This window comes from Petromyzon marinus, chromosome 24 (assembly GCF_048934315.1).
Source record: "Petromyzon marinus isolate PM22_M1 ecotype Great Lakes invasive population chromosome 24, UKy_Petmar_22M1.pri1.0, whole genome shotgun sequence".
NCBI lineage: Eukaryota > Metazoa > Chordata > Hyperoartia > Petromyzontiformes > Petromyzontidae > Petromyzon > Petromyzon marinus.
The window spans coordinates 17786811-17807149 of NC_133690.1; positions in this window are offsets into that span (position 1 = coordinate 17786811).

The window sequence follows — 20339 nt, forward strand, 5'->3', positions numbered from 1 at the left end:
GACTTCCTGTTGGCACCTCCGCGGACACTTGCACATACGATGGCCACGTTGAGACAAAGAGCCTGTTCCAGACTGTTGGGGCAAGTGCTCTTAGGAGCGAGTATAAGCAGCACCTCTGAAGGTGGCCAGCACCACGGAAAGCCGCCTTTGTCTCCCCCAGTTGCGATGTTTACACATTGCAATAGGTACTCATTTGAGGCTGAGTCGACCTACGGGAGGCCCAGCACCGGTTTAAATAATCCTCACTGGTGTTGGCCGTGAGCGGGAATCTAACTCGGGTCGCCAGGTTGGTAGCGCAGCACGCTAACCGTTGCACTACCCCTCCCCACGACATACAGACACACAGACACATACCCCCCCCCACACACACACACACACAATTACACCGCTCCCCAGTCAGACACACATTAGCCACCGCCAAAAACTCATCCACATTTACTGCCCCACCACACACACACATTGGTCATTTGGGGGTATTTGACCATACTTCACCATGCTGGTCAGTGTGGATTGCTGAAAGCGGTGGGGGGGGGGGGGAGACGGGTTCACATGTCACTTGGCACTGATGTTCACCGTGGCCGGGAAGCGAACTCGGATCGCTGGGTTAATTGCGCAGCGTGCTAACCGCCGTGCCACCGCTCCACCCATAAGCAGCAAAGAGCAAACGCCACATTTACTGCAGCTCCATTATCGGCACTCGCACTGGCGAGAGCCGATAGGATGCAGGACCTTAACGAGAGGCTGCAATGAATGTTGAGACCCAAAACAGCAGAAGGCTCATGGGTTATTTACAATGGAACTTAAAAGCCGCGCGTTAGCGGACGGAGCGCTGCACGCCGCGCGCGTCGTGCACTCGAGCGGACGTAGCTGCGCTCTACAAGGGCCTTGCTCTCGACACATTTCAAACATTTTCACGTGAATCTGTTTTCTGTCCCAACGCCGCAAAAAACACAAATCCCTAACCTACCCCGAATTTCTTCTTCACTTCGCTCTTCCCATCGCGTGCTGTTTGTCTGCTGTGTCCGTCCGCTGTATAGGGTCGCGGGGGGCGGGGGCGGGCGAACAGCGGAGTCTGTTTGCGCGCTGCACTACCAGCCTGGTGCTCCGAGTTGTCATTCCCGCCCACGGCCACCACACGGGTGACGGCGATCTGAACCGGTGCTTTGGGGTCTCCCATAGATCGACTCAGGTCGATTCAGCCTCGAGTGAGTAAATATCAGCACCGGGGAGACAAAGGCGGCCCTGCGTGGTGATGGCCACCCACCCGGTCGTGTGCCATTTCCGGCCTTCCATTTTAAGGATGTTCGCTCACGGCAATTGCCCCAAAAGTCTGTTGCTCAAGGTTACACGGGGGATCTTTGTCTTGTACCCACGCTCCGCGCTCATTACGCGCGGAGCTGATTGGTTTAACCTGCGCGCGGAGCGTTGTGAGCAATATCGCAACAAAAGCGCCGGCTATTATGACCCCCCCCCCTCCTCCTCCTCCCTGGGTGACTGGACACGCAGCGAGCCAAATGAAACCGTGGGCGAGCGATAGAAACGCCGCCGAAACCCACGGAGGAAGAAATGCCACAGCCACTAGGCCCCGGCGGGGAGTGCAGGCGGTGCAACTGCGCGATAAGCACGCCGGCTCGTGGGAAGGGCTCCGCGCGCACAGCGTGGGAAGGGACGGGGCGTGGCTCGGCGTGCCGTAGGTCGGTTTCGTGTCGGAACGACGGTCGCCGAGAGAACCCAGCGCCGCACGCGAGGGGCATAACACTCATAGCCTGCACACAGATGGGTTCAAGAATCCAGTGTTGTAGTGCCGTGTCCTGGTCACATTGTAGCCCACGCCTACAGCACCTGGTTTTCAAAGGACCTGTTCCAGGCTTAACCCGGGCGCGTGCAGGGTGATTTGGTGGTGGGTGTCGTCCACGTGTCCACCTCCCTGCTAAAGTGAGGGAAAAAAGTGTTTGATCCCCTGCTGATTTTGTACGTTTGCCCACTGACAAAGAAATGAACAGTCTATAATTTTAATGGTAGGTTTATTTGAACAGTGAGAGACAAAATAGCAACACAAAATCCAGAAAAACGCATGTCAAAAATGTTATGAATTGATTTGCATTTTAATGAGGGAAATAAGTATTTGACCCCCTCTCAATCAGAAAGATTTCTGGCTCCCAGGTGTCTTTTATACAGGTAACGAGCTGAGATTAGGAGCACACTCTTAAAGAGAGTGCTCCTAATCTCAGCTTGTTACCTGTATAAAAGACACCTGTCCACAGAAGCAATCAATCAATCAGATTCCAAACTCTCCACCATGGCCAAGACCAAGAGCTCTCCAAGGATGTCAGGGACAAGATTGTAGACCTACACAAGGCTGGAATGGGCTACAAGACCATTGCCAAGCAGCTTGGTGAGAAGGTGACAACAGTTGGTGCGATTATTCGCAAATGGAAGAAACACAAAAGAACTGTCAATATCCCTCGGCCTGGGGCTCCATGTAAGATCTCACCTCGTGGAGTTGCAATGATCATGAGAACGGTGAGGAATCATCCCAGAACTACACGGGAGGATCTTGTCAATGATCTCAAGGCAGCTGGGACCATAGTCACCAAGAAAACAATTGGTAACATACTACGCCGTGAAGGACTGAAAACCTGCAGCGCCCGCAAGGTCCCCCTGCTCAAGAAAGGAAATATACATGCCCGTCTGAAGTTTGCCAATGAACATCTGAATGATTCAGAGGACAACTGGGTGAAAGTGTTGTGGTCAGATGAGACCAAAATGGAGCTCTTTGGCATCAACTCAACTCGCCGTGTTTGGAGGAGGAATGTTGCCTATGACCCCAAGAACACCATCCCCACCGTCAAACATGGAGGTGGAAACATTATGCTTTGGGGGTGTTTTTCTGCTAAGGGGACAGGACAACTTCACCGCATCAAAGGGACGATCGACGGGGCCATGTACCGTCAAATCTTGGGTGAGAACCTCCTTCCCTCAGCCAGGGCATTGAAAATGGGTCGTGGATGGGTATTCCAGCATGACAATGACCCAAAACACACGGCCAAGGCAACAAAGGAGTGGCTCAAGAAGAAGCACATTAAGGTCCTGGAGTGGCCTAGCCAGTCTCCAGACCTTAATCCCATAGAAAATCTGTGGAGGGAGCTGAAGGTTCGAGTTGCCAAACGTCAGCCTCGAAACCTTAATAACTTGGAGAAGATCTGCAAAGAGGAGTGGGACAAAATCCCTCCTGAGATGTGTGCAAACCTGGTGGCCAACTACAAGAAACGTCTGACCTCTGTGATTGCCAACAAGGGTTTTGTCACCAAGTACTAAGTCATGTTTTCCAGAGGGGTCAAATACTTATTTCCCTCATTAAAATGCAAATCAATTTATAACATTATTGACATGCGTTTTTCTGGATTTTTTTGTTGTTATTCTCTCTCACTGTTCAAATGAACCTACCATTAAAATTATAGACTGATCATTTCTTTGTCAGTGGGCAAACATACAAAATCAGCAGGGGATCAAATACTTTTTTCCCTCTCTGTATATCTCGCCACCTCTCGGCACGGGGTTGATACGACGGTGCCGATGATGCGTCCCGTTTCGTGTGTGTGCGTATGTGTGTGCGTGTGTGTGTGTGTCTGCGTGTGTGTCCCGTTGTGTGTGTGTGCGTGTATGTGTGTGCGTGTGTGTGCGTGTATGTCCCGTTGTGTGTGTGCGTGTGTGTGTGTGTCCCGTTGTGTGTGTGTGTCCCGTTTTGTGTGTGTGTGTGTCCCGTTGTGTGTGTGTATGCGTGCGTGTGTGTGTGTGCGTGTGTCCCGTTTTGTGTGTGTGTGTTTGCGTGTCTGTGCGTGTGTGCGTGTGTGTGTGTGTGCGTGTGTGTGTGTCCCGTTGTGTGTGTGTATGCGTGTGTGTGTGTGTCCCGTTTTGTGTGTGTGTGTGCGTGCGTGCGTGTGTGTGTGTGTCCCGTTGTGTGTGTGTGTGTCCCGTTGTGTGTGTGTATGCGTGTGTGTGTGTGTCCCGTTTTGTGTGTGTGTGTGCGTGTCCCGGAGGTGGCAACCCGACTAGCTCCACCCCGTAGGCTGCGGCATGTTCTGGTACACATATGGCGTGCAGTGTGTCGCGATGTAAATGGATTGGGCACGTCCCAGCAAACATTGAACGTTGGCCCAACGGTGGGCCAACGTTGGTCCGTCCGCATGCCAACGTTGCCATATTTATCGGGGGGTTCCAACAAATCGCAGGGAGCCGTGCTTCTGAAAAAGGAGAGCAGCGTATTTGGCACGTTGGTTCGTCGACGGCGCGCTCGCGTGTGGCGATCGGTAACCTCGTGGTTATGAATTACAATAATGTTTTAATCGTAGTGCCGCACAGCGCCCGCTCGCTCTCGTACGGAGAGAGGCAGAGGGGGCGACTCAGACGCGAGGAGCAAGGCAGCAGCAGCAGCAGCCACCACGCCGTGAGCCAGTGACAAATCCCCCCTCCCTCCACCCCACCCCCAAGCTCTGCGGTCTTCTATATGTGTTAAGGTGGAATCGGACAACATGTGGGAGAAACCTGGAGCACCAGGAGAAAGCCTACGCGTGTGTGCGAGGGCAAAAACACTCTATCCCAGTATGGGACCTTTCTTGCCAGTATCAACATATAACAATAGGTTCGCCCCTTTATGGTAATTAAACAGGAGTTGTGTTAAGATGTTTAAACACCAAACAGAATCCATTTTCAAGGAATCCTGTCTGCTTTAACCACGCGCACTTGTAGTGAACATGCAAAAAAGAAACATGCTCTGATAATTATATATGCATTGTCTTTGAAACTGTTTGGTACACACCAATCAGTTTCAAAGACAATTCATATATTTATTGCCAGAAATGGTGAAACTTATTGTTGCGCTCTATCCCAGGTTAACACGTAGGCTTTCGCGTCCAATATTTTCCATAATAGACAAATATTGTCCATAATCAACCAATATTATCTCTATCTCATGCAGAAGGAGCAGGTGGAGTCCTCACTTGCAGTACCCTTTTCTCCTGGCAGAGCTAGGGCACGGCTCCTTCTCGACGCCCGCGAGAATGGAAGTTTCACACCGTCCGCTGCCATGATCCACCAACCTTCGCTGCTCCTGCTGCTGCCTCCGCGGTTCTGGGTAATTACAGGCAGCCACGTGCAGCAGCGTAGCCACCACCAATTCCGTCTCGCGGCCATCATCAGTGGCGATTGCCTGAGCCGCTCCTGGGACCTGCGGAGTGGTGATGCTGCGGCGACCGGCGGCGTTCAAGCCCAGACCGCCTCTGGGTTATGGCGGCGAGGTGGTGGTGGCGTTGGTTGTGGTTGTTGTTGGTGGTGGTGGTCGCATCTCCTCGTCGAGAGGGACGGGAGAAGGCCCATATTAGGAAGCGATGTCCGGCATGCGGGCAGCATTTTTAAAATGACCTCAGCAGGTGCTGCATTGCATGGGGAGGTAGAGGAGAGCTTGCTAATTACCATTACCCCGAGGCCACCTAACACACACACAAACATATACACACACATACAAAGACAAAGATCCCCCGTATAACCTCAACAGACTGGCGGGGCAAGTGCTGTTAGCGAGCACCTATGAAGTCCGGCACTGCGCACGAAGGGTTGGGTGGTCAACATCACGCCCGACCGCCTTTGTCTCCTCAGTGGCGATGTTGACACATCGCACCAGGTACTCATTTGAGTCCACCTCGAGCAGGTCCAGATTGAGATAATCGTCACCGGTGTTGGCCGTGAGCGAGAATCGAACTCGGTGAGACAAAGGCGGCCCGGGGCGTGGTGTTGGCCGTTCGCGTCGCCGTATTCGCAGCGCAGTGCTAACCGCGGCACCACCGCTCCCCGCGCTTCGTCGGAACGTGCCCAGCTCCGTGCGCCGCGCGTCGCGCGTCATCCCGCACGGCATTCACTCCCAGCCGTGCCCGAACTTCTAGCTCGAGTTAGGCGTTGCCACCTCTGAGATATAAAACAACAACAACGGGTCATATCGTGGGGGATTGAGAAGAAATGTTTCTGATAATGCCAGAGGAAAAGCTTGGCACTTTCCCGAGAGGTGGATTGTTTCTGCAGTAGTAGTATTGTTATTATTAGTGTTGTTGTTTTTGGGATACAACTGACCCGGGACTTTTAATATCCCGGGAAAAGATTCGAGATTTCCCCGGACAGCGGCAGCTCGAGCTCGTCAGGAAGAGCGCGATCCTGCTGGGAAACCAGGACACGTGGCAACCCCAGGTGGAGACCGCCAATTACCGACCGCGCGCAGGTGGAGTGAGCGACTCGCGGCGCGTGGAGCGAGGAGTTGGGGCACCTCGGCGGGTGGTCGGGGCTTGGTGACCCACCCGGGCTGTACCACCGCGTTGAGGGGAGGGGGGGGGTGCCCTGCCGGCCAATGGGTCGCGGTGGTCATGAGTCACATTAACAGATGGGATCGGCCAAGTTCGGCTTCCACCCCCCACCGCCGCACCCCCTCCACTCTGTATCGGATACGGGGAGCTCAGCTACTGGCTGCTGATTCAAGTCGACTGCTGTTACTCTGCTGTGTCATTCAATCATAGCCTGGCCAGGTAGCTTCCAATTGCGAGCGGCTCGCGATTGGAAGGTTTACGTGTTCAAGTCCTGGTCTGGAGAAGGGGTGGTGTTGATTCAGCCCATCATCATTCCTCGGGGGGGGGGGTTCAATAAAATAGGTACCAATTAGGTGGCACGTGACTGGTCGCCACCAGGGCCACAGGAAGATGTAGACTGGATGTGGTATGCCGGGTGAGCAAATATTATGCCGGATCATCGACGCAGACAGAGAGACAGGCTCTGTAGAAACGAAGCTCCGGGTAAATTGTAGCTCGTGGCGAGCGGACACGGTGGACCCTAGCTACTGGGTAGCGACTGATTAATGAAACGACTGTGGGGTCATTAGGAAGGATCACAGGGAGGTAGTGAGGATCGGTCTGGAGGCGCGGGGAGGTGGGAAGGGGGAAGTGGAGCGAGTGGAAAAGGGGGGGGGGTCGGTGAAAGGGGGGTTCATTGGGGTCTTGGTTTTGGGGGGGGTGAGGAGAGGTACGGGCGAGGCGGGGGGCAGAAGCAAGCGGCACTAATTGCCTGGCCGATCGCCGCGGTGACAGATTGAGGCTACGGCACCTGCACCCTGCTACTATAACAGCCCCCCTAGGGAGATGAAGGATGGGTCTGTGGCTCTGCCTGTGTGCGTGCACACGCGCGTGCGTATGCACGCGCGTGTGCGTGTAGGGGGAGCGGTGGCTCAGCGGTTAGCCCGCCAAGCTACCAAGCCGGCGAGCCAAGTTCGAATCCCACTCGTGACCGATAAATAGTGGGCGAATATTTGAACCGGTACTGGGCATCCCCTAGGCCGACTCGGCCTTAAATTAGTATCCGGTGTGCGGTGTGTAAACGTCACTGTTAGGGAGTCAAGCGGCCGGGCGTGGTTCTGGCCAATCCCCCTTTCGTATGCCGTGCTAGCCTTTAGAGGTGCTCACCCACAGCACTTGCCCGAACATCGGTGTTGAGGCTATACGGGGGTGGGGGATATTATATCTTTGTTTGATTGCTGCTGCCATCACTTTGCGGTACAGCCAGTCCTCTCTCTCTCTATCTTTGCGTGTGGCTCGATGGCTTTGCTTGGTGGCTGCACGTTTTAATGTTGTGTTTTTGTTCAAGGTATTGAAATAAATTCGTGTGATGGTGAGAGTCTCCGCTGTGTTTCAGCGCCGAGGCGGCACATTGCTCGTTGTTGCTTGGTCTTGGGGGGGGGTTGAAGAAAATAGATAAAAAAAACAGGAGCGCATCAACACAAATTATCTCTAAAGGAGAAACTCAGAATCTCTTTATCTGCAAAATAGAGTCGGCGGCGCCAGAAAACAAGCACAATAACGTTGCATCCAGGCACACGGGTACCGGATATAACCCACGCCTGGCATGAAACTCAATGTGGTTATCTTGGAGTCTGTGAGCTCCTGGCTGTTTATAGCCCGTGCGTGTGCGTGGCTCTGCATGTCGACTCAGCCTCCAATGAGTTCCTGCTGCGGTGCGTTAAACATCGCCACCGGGGAGACAAAGGCGGCCGGGAGCGGTGCTGGTCACCCACCTCCCCCCCTCGTGTTCGTGCTGTGCTGGCCTTTATAGAGTTCTCGCGAACAGCACTTGCCCCAACCGTTCATTAAAGGCTATACGGGGGACCTTTGTCTTTGAGGGGCTGGTAACACCTCCCCAGCCTTAATTACATTACGAAAGAACCACGCAAGAAAGCACAGCAATAAGCCTGTGCCGGATACCCCGGGGGGACAGGCGTCTATGGTGTCTTCTGGCCAAACCCCATTTGGCGGAGTCAGAACACTGAACTCCCCCCCCCCCTCGCCCCCTCGGGGTTCCTCCAGAAACAGTAGAGAAGCACTGCGGTAGGCCACGTGGATTGCATGTGCGAGTGCGAGAGAGCGAGAGAGAATATTTCGGGGCTCAGAGGATGACGAAGCTGCCGTGGGTCGTGGCGATGCCACTGCGGGAACGTCGCTACATCTCGCCGAGCTGCCTTGGGACCCGAGATAATTCGGTGGTGTGCTCACGATCGTGCTCGCAGCTGATACAGCGACAGAGAGCGAGAGAGAGAGAGACACCGATGTAAGTGCAGATTACAGTTACTCATCGTTCCTTATCGACCTTCAAGGAGAAACGAGACAAATATGAGAGAAGATGAGATTTGCCAGCATGCTCGTACAGGTCAATTACGTGGATAACTTTATGTTTGCGTGTGCTATGCGCGTGCCGTGGAGGGTGCAATGATGCGACTCACAAGGAGCGCGCTCGCTGAAATTGTTTCAATATTAAGAGTCGTTCTCCTCTTCCAAACTTGACTCGCTCCCTCTCGTTGTCAACGTTATGCTGCCGCTGCCGCCGCTGCTGTGCAGATCTCCGAATGCCGGGAACTGGCCTCGGGTCGCCAAGGTCACAGCGCGGCGCTCACAGCAACACGCACAGCTCCCGCGCAATAAGTCGAAGCGATGTACTGCTCCAACCACCCATCGAGGTGGTGTGTTGTTCTTTTCCTGTTTACAGCCCTGAACCAGTGGTGGAAAATCCACATTACTATGGTGGGGGGCGAGTAAAACCAGCAACCACGGTTGACTTTTACAATAAATTGGTGCTTATTTTTTTTTGTTATCGACCCTGGATGAATTTTCGGCCAACCCAACCACCACCACCACCACAACCACCACCACAATTACAACCACCACCAAAATTACAACCACAACCACCACCATCACCACAACCGGGGTTTTGAACTTGCAACATTCCCATTGGCGGGTCACTCGCTCGCTCGCCCCACACGCGGAAATCACCCGTCCGGCACCGGTGCGACAACCAAGAGACCTCCGCATCATTCCATTACCTTTACGCATGGCGTTGACACTCGCCAAATCCTTAACCCAAGGTTTCCAGGGTTAGCTCCATTATAATAGCGACCGCCTAATGGAATCATACGGAGATCACTTTAATATATCGTCGTGTGGACGACGTCGCGGATGGGATTTTGGTGGCATTTCTTTTTTCTGGAACGGCGCGGGAAATATTTCCGTCTCCAACTCCTAAGTGACGTGGAGGAGCGCCGTGGCGGTCGGGGCGCCAAATAAATCCAAATTGTGTCGGGCGCGGTGGTGCCTCGGCAATGGGGGGGGGGGGGGGTGGAACGCGGTGTGTGTGTGTCTGTGTGTGTCTGTGTGTTTGTTTATGTCTGTGTGTCTGTGTGGACGTGTGTGACTGTGTGTGTGTCTGTGTGTTTGTCTGTGTGTGTGCCTGTGTGTGTGACTGGGGAGCGATAGTGTAGCTGTTAGCGCGCTGCGCTATGGGCCTGGCGACCCGGGTTCAATTCCCGCTCACGGCCAACACCAGTGACGATTATCTGAACCGGTCCCGGGCCTCCCCTAGGTCGACTCAGCCTCAAATGAATACCTGGTGCGGTGTGTAAACATCGTCACTAGAGAGACAAATGCGGCCGGGCGTGGTGTTGGCCACCCATCCCCTCGTGTGCCGTGCCGGCCTTCATAGGTGCTCGCTAACAGCACTTGCTCCTACAGTTTGTTAAGGCTATACGGGGGATCTTTGTCTTTGTGTGACTGCCGCGCGCCAAAGCGCTTGCTCGGATTATGCCGAAAACAAACACCCCACTCACCCACCCAACCAGCCGTGTGTGTATATATACGTGTGTGTGTGTATATATGTGGCCTCCTACGGGGCGAGGTGCTGTTGGCGAGGGCCTATTAAAGCCGATGCCTGGCTTTTAGTTCTCACGCTCGTTTACGCGCCTTAGAAAGTACTCATTCGTTTAAGGCTGAGTCGACCTAGAGGAGGCCCAGCACAATTATTGATATGTAACGTGCCACTAACGCAATCAGCTGTGGCAGGGAAATTGTAACTAAGGTCTCCCGGTTCGGAGAGCACCCTGCACCACCGCTCCCCAACCATCACGTAATCCCCTACATGTCCCGTGCGAGCTGTCGGGGCGAGTGGTGTTAGCGGGCGACTAGCAAGGCCAGAAGCACCGGCGCACAAGGGGGTCATGCGGTCACCCCCACGCAGGGCCGCCTTTGTCTTCCCACACCTGCGTTTACAAACCTCTCCCAGGGCTCATTGAAGGCTGGGTTGACCTAGGGGAGGCTCAGGATCGGTGCAGATGTCAGTGGGCATTGAACGCGTGGTCGATGGATTCGATGCGCAGAGCGCTCACCATTTTACCACCGCTCCCACCCCCGTCACCACCTCGCTCGCTCTCTCTCTCCACCTCCCCCACACGGACACGAATGGATGTCGTGGGAGCATGGACAGAATGGGGTTGAGATTGCTGCGTGCTCCTTCCGCTGTAACAGCGTCTCTCCCGGGACGCGTGAGCACTCCGGTAACTCGTCTTGCTACGGGGAATGCCCGTGCAGGGCTGACTTCATATCCACCGCGGGTGCGTTTGTTTGTTTGTTGCCGCTGTTGCTGTTGTTGTGTGCACATATTACTTGTGGGGAGTGTTGGCGCAGCACTGCGATACGAACCCGGCGAACCGAGTCGACTCGATTCCCGCTCGCAGTGGCGAATAATCTGACCCGGTCCTGCGCTTCCCCTAGGTAGACTCAGCCTCAAACGAGTTCCTGGTGCGGTGTGTAGTCAACATCGCCACTGCGGTGAGAAGGGCGACCGGGAAGGCGTGGGCTTGGCTACTCACCCCCCCCCCCCCCCTTCGTGTGCTGTGCCAGCCTTCCTCCGGTGCTTGCTGTACAGCACTTTGCCCCAACAGACTGCAAAGTCTATGCGGGAGGGTGGATCTTTGTCTTTGTGTATTGTTGCTGGCACGCGGCTGCTGGGCGTGCCCCCTCTCTCCCGTGCGACTCCCCCCCACACCCTCACCTGCCCTGCCCCCCCCCCTCCGTGCCTCTCCGCACGGCTCTGCTGCGGCCGTTCATTAATTAAGCGGGGAAGACGACGAAGGGCGCACTGGGGAATGCGGAATGCGAGACAGGCGGCGGTGGCGGCTTGGCCGGCCTTGTCACGCAGAGGGCGGCGAGGGTTGAGGAATGCGCTTAGCAGGGGACGCCGCTTCGAGCCTACGGACGCGACCCCGCGCTGTTCATCTCTGCGGCGCGCAACGAAATCTGAGGGCGCGGTGGGGGGAGGAGGCAGGCGGGGGGGGGGGGTAAAGTGAAGGGGGGAGGGGCACCCCACTCGCCACGGGTTCAAATGGTTTTGAACAAAACGGTACCCGCAGTTATGCTCAGGGGAAACCACGCGCCTACTGCGTAGAGGTGCATGGTGGCCTGAAATTTCAGCCAGCGTGGGTTGGTGAATCACGAGCGGAGATGTCGTGAAACTCCCCTCTTCCCCGTCGCTGTCGAGGAGGTGCTATACCCTGGCTCGCCAGTCGACGGCGGTACAGCCGATTGCGGGCTTAATCTCCATCTGTTCCATCTCTGCGTGGGTGTCGAGTAGGAGCCATATCCCCGTCTCGCCAGAATAACGCCGTACCAGCGAAAGATGTGGACTCCACCTGTTCCATCTCTCCGGGATAGAGTGTTGCCCCCTCGCACGCACGGGTTGCCTCCGACTATCTCCGATTTACTCCCACATGTAAACAGTCATTAACTGGCTGAAACATCTTAATGCATAGAGGACCGCAGAGCTTGGGTAATTGTTGGTGACGCCGGCTCGCCGACCTGGCTGCTGCCTTCCCGTTCGTCAGTAGTTCCCCCTCTCTCCGTCTCTTCGAGAGCGAGCGAATCCTGCGTGGCGTATTATAAGTTGAAATTGGTATAATACATATTGTTACGTCGCACCGGGATATTGAATCGAACAGATGAAGTCCGTTGTAATGACCATGAAAACGCGGCAGCATCCCTTCCACGTGTCTCACACGGTAACTATGTATGCACATTTGTATATGGTTCAGACATGAATAGCAAGTTAATTAGACATAACAATAACTGGGCTGTTACTGCAATGAGAGAGATATTCCTGTCCTCTGGCTGTCTTCATTGAATCCTGAAGGCGAGTCCCCGCAAAATCCATATTTTGACGTTTATTGTTGCTCATTGTAAAAATTTCACCAGAGCAGAAACTTTACGTAAAGTTACGCAATTCCGAGATTATATATTTGTGCGTATCCTCCTTCTCCATGATTAATCGACTGCTGGATGAAGGCCTCTCAGAATAATTTGCCATCACCTCCCACGATCTCGTCGCAGCTGTCGTTCTCTGTGTTGCCTTCTCGCCCCCCCTAGTTAACGAATCCTTGATGTCTTTACAATGACACCACGACGCCTTCATCACCTCACCTCCCTATCCTCGCGAAACCATTCCGCTTCCCCGCGTGCTCACGGTGCACGCGTCTCATCGCTTACGACTCCTTACGATGCACACACACGTACACACACACACGCACGCACACACACGCACACACGCGCACACACGCGTGTACACACACGCGCACACACACGCGCACGCACACACGTGTACACATACGCACACACCCGTTTACACACATGCGCACACACACGTGTACACACACACGCACACACGCACACACGTACACACGCGCACACACACACGCGCACACACACACGCACACACACGTGTACACACACACGCACACACGCACACACACACGCACACACACACGTGTACACACACGCACACACACACACGTTTACACACGCGCGCACACACACACACATGTGTACACACACACGCACACACGCACACACACACACGTGTACACACACACGCACACACACACGTGTACACACACACGCGCCCACACACGCGTACACACACACACACACGTGTACACACACACGCGCCCACACACGCGTACACACACACACACGCACACACACGTGACACACACACACGCACACACGCACACACACGTCTACACACACGCGCACACACACGTGTACACACACACACACGCGCACACACACACGTGTACACACACGCGCGCACACACGTGTATACATGCACACGGACACACACGCTCACACACACACACACGTGTACACACACACACGTGTACACACACACACGAGCGCGCGCGTAAGTGATGAATACTCCGGTGCCGTGTTTTCTCGGCAGCCTCACGTCCTTGCTGCGTATCCCTCCGCTGCGTCTTCGAGTTGCGCTATGAACGGCACGATGTCCAACGCTCCGCTCCGGTTCCAGGACCTATGCAAATATAGAAATATTTTCAAAAATCAAGTGACAATTTATTTGCATGACCGCTAATTAGACGATCGCCAAAATGTAATCTCAGGAACTTATTTTGCTGTCAACTGAAGAAGTTCCCAGCATGCGGAGCGAACCGTCGGACATAATTTCCGTACAACCCCCCCCCCCCCCGTGAAACACGCACGCGCGTCGAGAGCGACATTGCCACATATTCATTCAAAATGTAAGATAACAGCGAACATTTCTTCACGGCTGCAGAACCCGAAATAGATTTTAATTAATTTGACTGAGTGCAGTATAATCACTGTAATATCACTGCGAGCAGATCACATGCGCGCGCGCGTGTGTGTGTACACGTGTGTGTGCGTGTGTGTGTATAATGCTCGTTAGAGCGTGGAGCCACTTGACACGACTTGGGAAAAAAATATATCTCTCTGTCTCTTTAGCAAATTAGCCGCACATCCAGTATAGGCGAAACGCCTCCGATACCGTGGAGATGGAACGATGGAATCAACGTGGATCGCCGCATCGCAGGATCGTGCGGAGTGGATGGTGACGGCCCGGGGGAGGCATTCATCCAACAGTGGATTGACGGAGGCTGGCGATGATTACGATGATGTGCGGTGCGGTAAAGCGTGGGTACTTCCACCTCTGAGCCCGTAACCCCAAATTGACATCATATAAATGCTCTGATTCTTCCAGAACGTCTGATACTCAGGTCGCCCTTGCAATAGAGCAAATGCTGCTGCTGGTAACCCGAGCGACGCACATAGAGCGTTAGTATGTCGGTGTATTGTAACTGCGAGAATCACTTTCAAAATCGCGGTTTGAGGATGCGTCTCGGGACGGGCATCGCATGTGCATATCCACAGACTGTCGGGGCTGGTGCTGATCGCGACCACCTACGAAGGCTAACGCGTCACACGCACTCATACATACACACACGCACTCATACATACACACACGCACTCATACATACACACACGCACTCATACATACACACACGCACTCACACATACACACACGCACTCATACATACACACGCACTCACACATACACATACACACACGCACTCATACATACACACACGCACTCATACATACACACACGTACTCACACATACACATACACACACGCACTTATACATACGCACACGCACGCTCACGTACGCACTCACAAACGTACATGCACATACACACAAGATACTAAGATCACCCGTATAGCCTTAACAGGCGGTTGGGGCAAGTGCTGCTAGCGAGCCTCTATGAAAGCCAGCACGGCACACGAGGGGTGGGTGGCCAGCACCGCGCCTAACTGCTCTTGTCTCCCCAGTGACGTGATGTTTTACACATGCCGCTAGGTACCGAATTGAGACTGAGTCGACCGAGGAGATTGTCCATGACCAGTTCGGATAATCGCCACTGGTTTTGGCCGTGAGCGAAAATCGATCCCGGGTAGCCGGGTTCGTAGCGCAGCGCGCTCACCGCTACGCCCCCCCCCCCCACCCTTGGACACACGCACACACGTGCACGCGCACACACGCGCGCGCACGTGGCTCGGGTCCGGATCGGGTCCTAGCTGCGACGCGGAGGCGGCGTGGCTATTTACTGCGCACGAGGGGTGAAGGAGGAGGCTTCCTCCTCCTGCTCCTCCTCGCTCCTGCTCGCAGGTGGGAAATTAAGACAAAGAGTGAGGGCGAAAATTAGAGCGCGAGGCAGCGCGGCGCGCCCTGCAGGAGGAGGAGGAGGGAGCACGCGAGGAATCTCTCTGGGGACGAGCAATCCATCTTATTAGGCCGCAGGTGCGACTGCGTGACCCTCTCCCATCCATTACGCGGCGTGCCCGGCCCGACACACGCCACCTCCCTCGCCTCCAACCCCCCCAGCCCCCCACGCTCCATCGCCTCCTCCGCCCCCCACCCTTCACCCTCTCTCGCATCGCCCCCTTCCCCGGAGTTTCATCAATTGTTGCGTTCCGCCGCTTGTTGTTGTTGCAAGAGGTTCGCGGTTCGAATTCCGGTGGGCCGGCCTGGTTATCACTGCGGTGCTTTGCGTCAACAGAAATCACCGCGATGAATAAGTAAATACATAAATACATCGATTGGAAATACTACGGCCACGTCTGCAAACGCGTGAGCTGTTAAAGATCGCGTGACGTCGTTCGATAGGAGCAGGCCATCATATCCCGGAGTCCTTGATCTACGTTTTTTTTATTCCAACAATTAACCCGGAAAGGGACTCGATTTGTATTATGCGTAGCAATAATCGCCCCCTCTCGCCTCCCAGCGGCGGTGGCGACGCTGCCTGCACGTGGCTGCCCGCACGTGGCTGCCCGCACGTGGCTGCCCGCACGTGGCTGCCCGCACGTGGCTGCCCGCACGTGGCTGCCCGCACGTGGCTGCCCGCACGTGGCTGCCCGCACGTGGCTGCCCGCACGTGGCTGCCCGCACGTGGCTGCCTGCAATCCATCTGTTTCAATCTGTGCGGGGATAGAGGGTTTTCCCCTCGCGCAAGGCGTGCATTTTCTCCGGATGCTCCGGTTTCTTCCTCCCCACGTGAATGATAATAAACACAACTCGTTATTAATTGAGCTGAAAACATCTTAAGACAAAAACCCCAATGTAGCAGCAGCGGCATGACCCTCCAGAGAAAAAAAGCAACCGTACGACTCAGTTTTATTATTATTATTAATTCTGAGTTACCTTGTGCCCGCCCACGGACAGCTGCCAATGGGGGGTGCCCCTTTAAAATGTGTGGACAGGAGCTGTGGCGACGTGACACCACCGCGTATTGTCGGAAGGCGTCGGTATCAATAACAAATCATGATTATAATTACTACTACCTAGCATTATCTTCCCCCCACCCACCTACCTACCCACCTCCACACTCACGCCGATCGTCAACCCCTACACCAAGATTCCCACCACCACCAAGACCTGCAGCGTGGCTCCGCCAGTGACGTGCAGGGTGCACGCTCTCATCCCGTGACCTGCAGGGTGCACACTCTCATCCCGTGACGTGCAGGGTGCACGCTGTCACCCCGTGACGTGCAGGGTGCACGCTCTCACCACGTGACGTGCAGGGTGCACGCTGTCACCCCGTGACGTGCAGGGTGCACGCTCTCACCACGTGACGTGCAGGGTGCACGCTCTCACCACGTGACGTGCAGGGTGCACGCTCTCATCCCGTGACGTGGAGGGTGCACGCTCTCACCACGTGACGTGCAGGGTGCACGCTCTCACCCCGTGACGTGCAGGGTGCACGCTCTCATCCCGTGACGTGCAGGGTGCACGCTCTCACCACGTGACGTGCAGGGTGCACGCTCTCACCCCGTGTCGTGCAGGGTGCACGCTCTCACCACGTGACGTGCAGGGTGCACGCTCTCACCCCGTGTCGTGCAGGGTGCACGCTCTCACCACGTGACGTGCAGGGTGCACACTCTCATCCCGTGACGTGCAGGGTGCACACTCTCATCCCGTGACGTGCAGGGTGCACGCTCTCACCACGTGACGTGCAGGGTGCACACTCTCATCCCGTGACGTGCAGGGTGCACACTCTCATCCCGTGACGTGCGGATCTGGAGCGATGAAGAGATTTCGTCTGCGCGGGGCTGACGGTCGACTGTTGCATCGCAGGATCATGAGAAGTTCTGACGGCGGTGGAAGCTTGGGAATGACTTCATCCAGAAATGGGTTATTCATGGCTGATGAAGATGATGATGGACCATGACTTTTGCTAATATGTAGAGGAGAGCCTCAATGGGATTCCTTTGAAGAGGCGAGTCCTGCTGATATAGAATGTAGCCAAGTCCATCACTGTTTTGGCATCAGCACCATCAGTGGCCATGGTCAATCCACTGCTAGATGAAGACCTCCCCAAGCCGTCACCATCTCGCTTGTCTGCTTCGTACGGATCGTCTTGAGATTGTTAGTGAATACAATTATATATGTGTAGGATTTCTCGATCAGTATTATGATTCTTAATCACCTTCTTTTGGGTTATAATATAGATAGTCGTGTGGGCATAGAGAGGGTTTTTTACTGTAACCCTCCACCACCCGACAGAGCCAATAGAATCAATGTCACGTAATGACCAAATGTTCCCATTGATTTATTTTATCAGCAAAAGCAGGAGGAGAATAAGAAGGAAGGAATGTTTAAAAGTTCATGCAACATTTTTGACAACGTTTGACGCTTCGCTGGGGATTACATCCAGCATCATCATCATCATCGTGATCATCGTCAAGATCTGTCTTACTCTTCAACCATTCTCCTGCTCCGCCCTCCTCCGCCCACCTCCTCCTCCTCATTTGGCTTTGCCGATTAAACAAATCAATGAGAATATTTGCCCATGACGTGACACCTCGATGTGATTCGCTGTGTCGGGTGGTGGCATTATATCCATGCGACGAGCCCAACGCAAGAGCTGCTCGTCCATGAATCAACCCCGCCGGTGTTGTGTTGCACGGCGTGCGGGCCACTACACCCCAGGCCCCTTCCACGCAGTAATTCAATTAAAAATTCGGCCACCAAGACCTGTGACGATTACCTGCACCGGTCCTTGAACCTCGCTAAGGGGCGACTCAGCCTCAAATGAGTAGCTGATGCGATGTGTAAACATTGCCATTAGAGAGACAAAGGTGGGAGGGTGTGGTGCTGGCCACCCACTCCCTCGTGTGCCATTCCGGCCTTCAATGGCGCTACACCCTAACAGCACTTGCCCCAACAGTCTGTTAAGACCATACGGCGGAATTTGTCTTTAGGTCGAGAAGTAGCGATGACCGTGACCAGAGAGAGAGAGAGAAAGAAAAGGAAGAAGATGGACCAGCCTCACCATCAGCAGTCGCCATGCGTCCACCGACAGACGAGAATGGGGAGAGCGAGCGAGCGAGCGGGCGGGTGGGCGAGAGAGGTAACCCGCAGTTTCGCCCACCAAATTCTCACGTCGTTCTCCCTCCGGTGCAGCGTGGGCTGTCAAAGAGCAGCGAGCAGGGAGAGCGAGAGAGCGAGAGAGCACGGGGCTTGAAACAAGAGGATAATGTGATTGATGGACGGGAAGACGGGGATGCGTTAGAGGGAGGTTATTGAGCAGGTGTCCGGGTGGGGTCACGAGGGGTTGAGCAGAACCAATGTGAAAGCCCGGGCTGGGGATGCGCGTTATCTTCAAGCGGAGAGTGAACACCACACACACTCCACTCACACACACACACATACATCAATTATCAATGTGTTATAAATATACATGCTCGTGTTTGTGTGTGTGTGGGGTATGGAGCGGCAGTGCAGCGGTTAGCGCGCTACGCTACGAACCCGGCGTTCCGAGTTCAATTCTCGCTCACTGCCAACACCGGTGACGATTATCTGAACCTGTCCTGGGCCTCCCCTAGACCGACTCGGCCTCAAATTAGTACCTGGTGCGACGTGTAAGCATCAATTGCGAGGAGACAAAGGCGGCCGGGCGTGGTCCTGGCCACACCACCTCATCGTGCGCCGTGACGGCCTTAATGTGTGCTCGCTCACAGCACTGTCCACAACAGACGTTGCCTTCGTGCGGCTGTTGGAATCGTGGAGACGCGAGCGGTGGTGCAGTGACTGCACTACGATCCTTGCTAACCTGAGTTCGGTTCCCGGTCACAAGATAACGTCGTTGGCAAATTATATTTCAATATTTGCAAGACTAATGTTCAGGAGGGTCCTGCCGCTGTATATGAGTGTTTGGCTGTAGTAAGAATCCTGAATACCAGGAGGCGTGACTCTCTCCTCGCCTAGACCTACAACACCCGGCAAGCCCTGGTGATGGTCATCCATTCACGTACCAACCAGGCTGAACAACTGCTTAGCTTCTGAGATACAACGATATGAGGTGCATGGAATGTTATTTGGTTGTGTTCGCACCTGCCCTGGCCTTCCCCACAGCTGACTGAGATGAATACCTGGTGCGGTGTGTAAACATCAATAGTGGAGAGACAAAGGTGGCCGGGAGTGTCGTTCCGTCGGGGGAGATTTAACGGTCATTGTTCCAGACTCTTTGATTGATTATGCACGCGGCGGAAGTCTAACGATCGTCTGAGCTCTGCAGAAAATGAGACGTTCATAACGAAGGAACAGACTCAAACTCGTTACTTTAGTTTTCAAAGTCAAAGCATAGAGGTCATCTCGCACAACTGTGTTGATGCATACGTGTATTTTAAACTTCTTTCGCACCGTACGTAGCCTACCGTGCTCATTAGATGTGCGTGGTGCTGGCGACCCTCGCCATCACTTCCTCCACTCTGCTAGATTATCGTTTCTACAATGCGTGCACCGGACCATCTTCAATGTTCTTCTTAACGTTTCACCACCACCGTGTAGCTTTGGGTCTTTTCTACCCCTTGGTCGCAGACCTCTGAGTATGTATGTCGGACTTCTTTCACACCGTACGTAGCCAACCGTGCTCATCGGAGGTGCGGGGTAACCTGCCCTCAACCACCCTGCACACCACGTGTCCCACCCGTCACAATCTCCTCCTAGTCACACCCGCGACGCTTTCCAGACGCATTTCATTTCAAAATTTCCAAGTCGCTTTGCCATATCCTACGACATGCACATCCTGGCATTAAATACATTTGAAAAATATAACGTGATA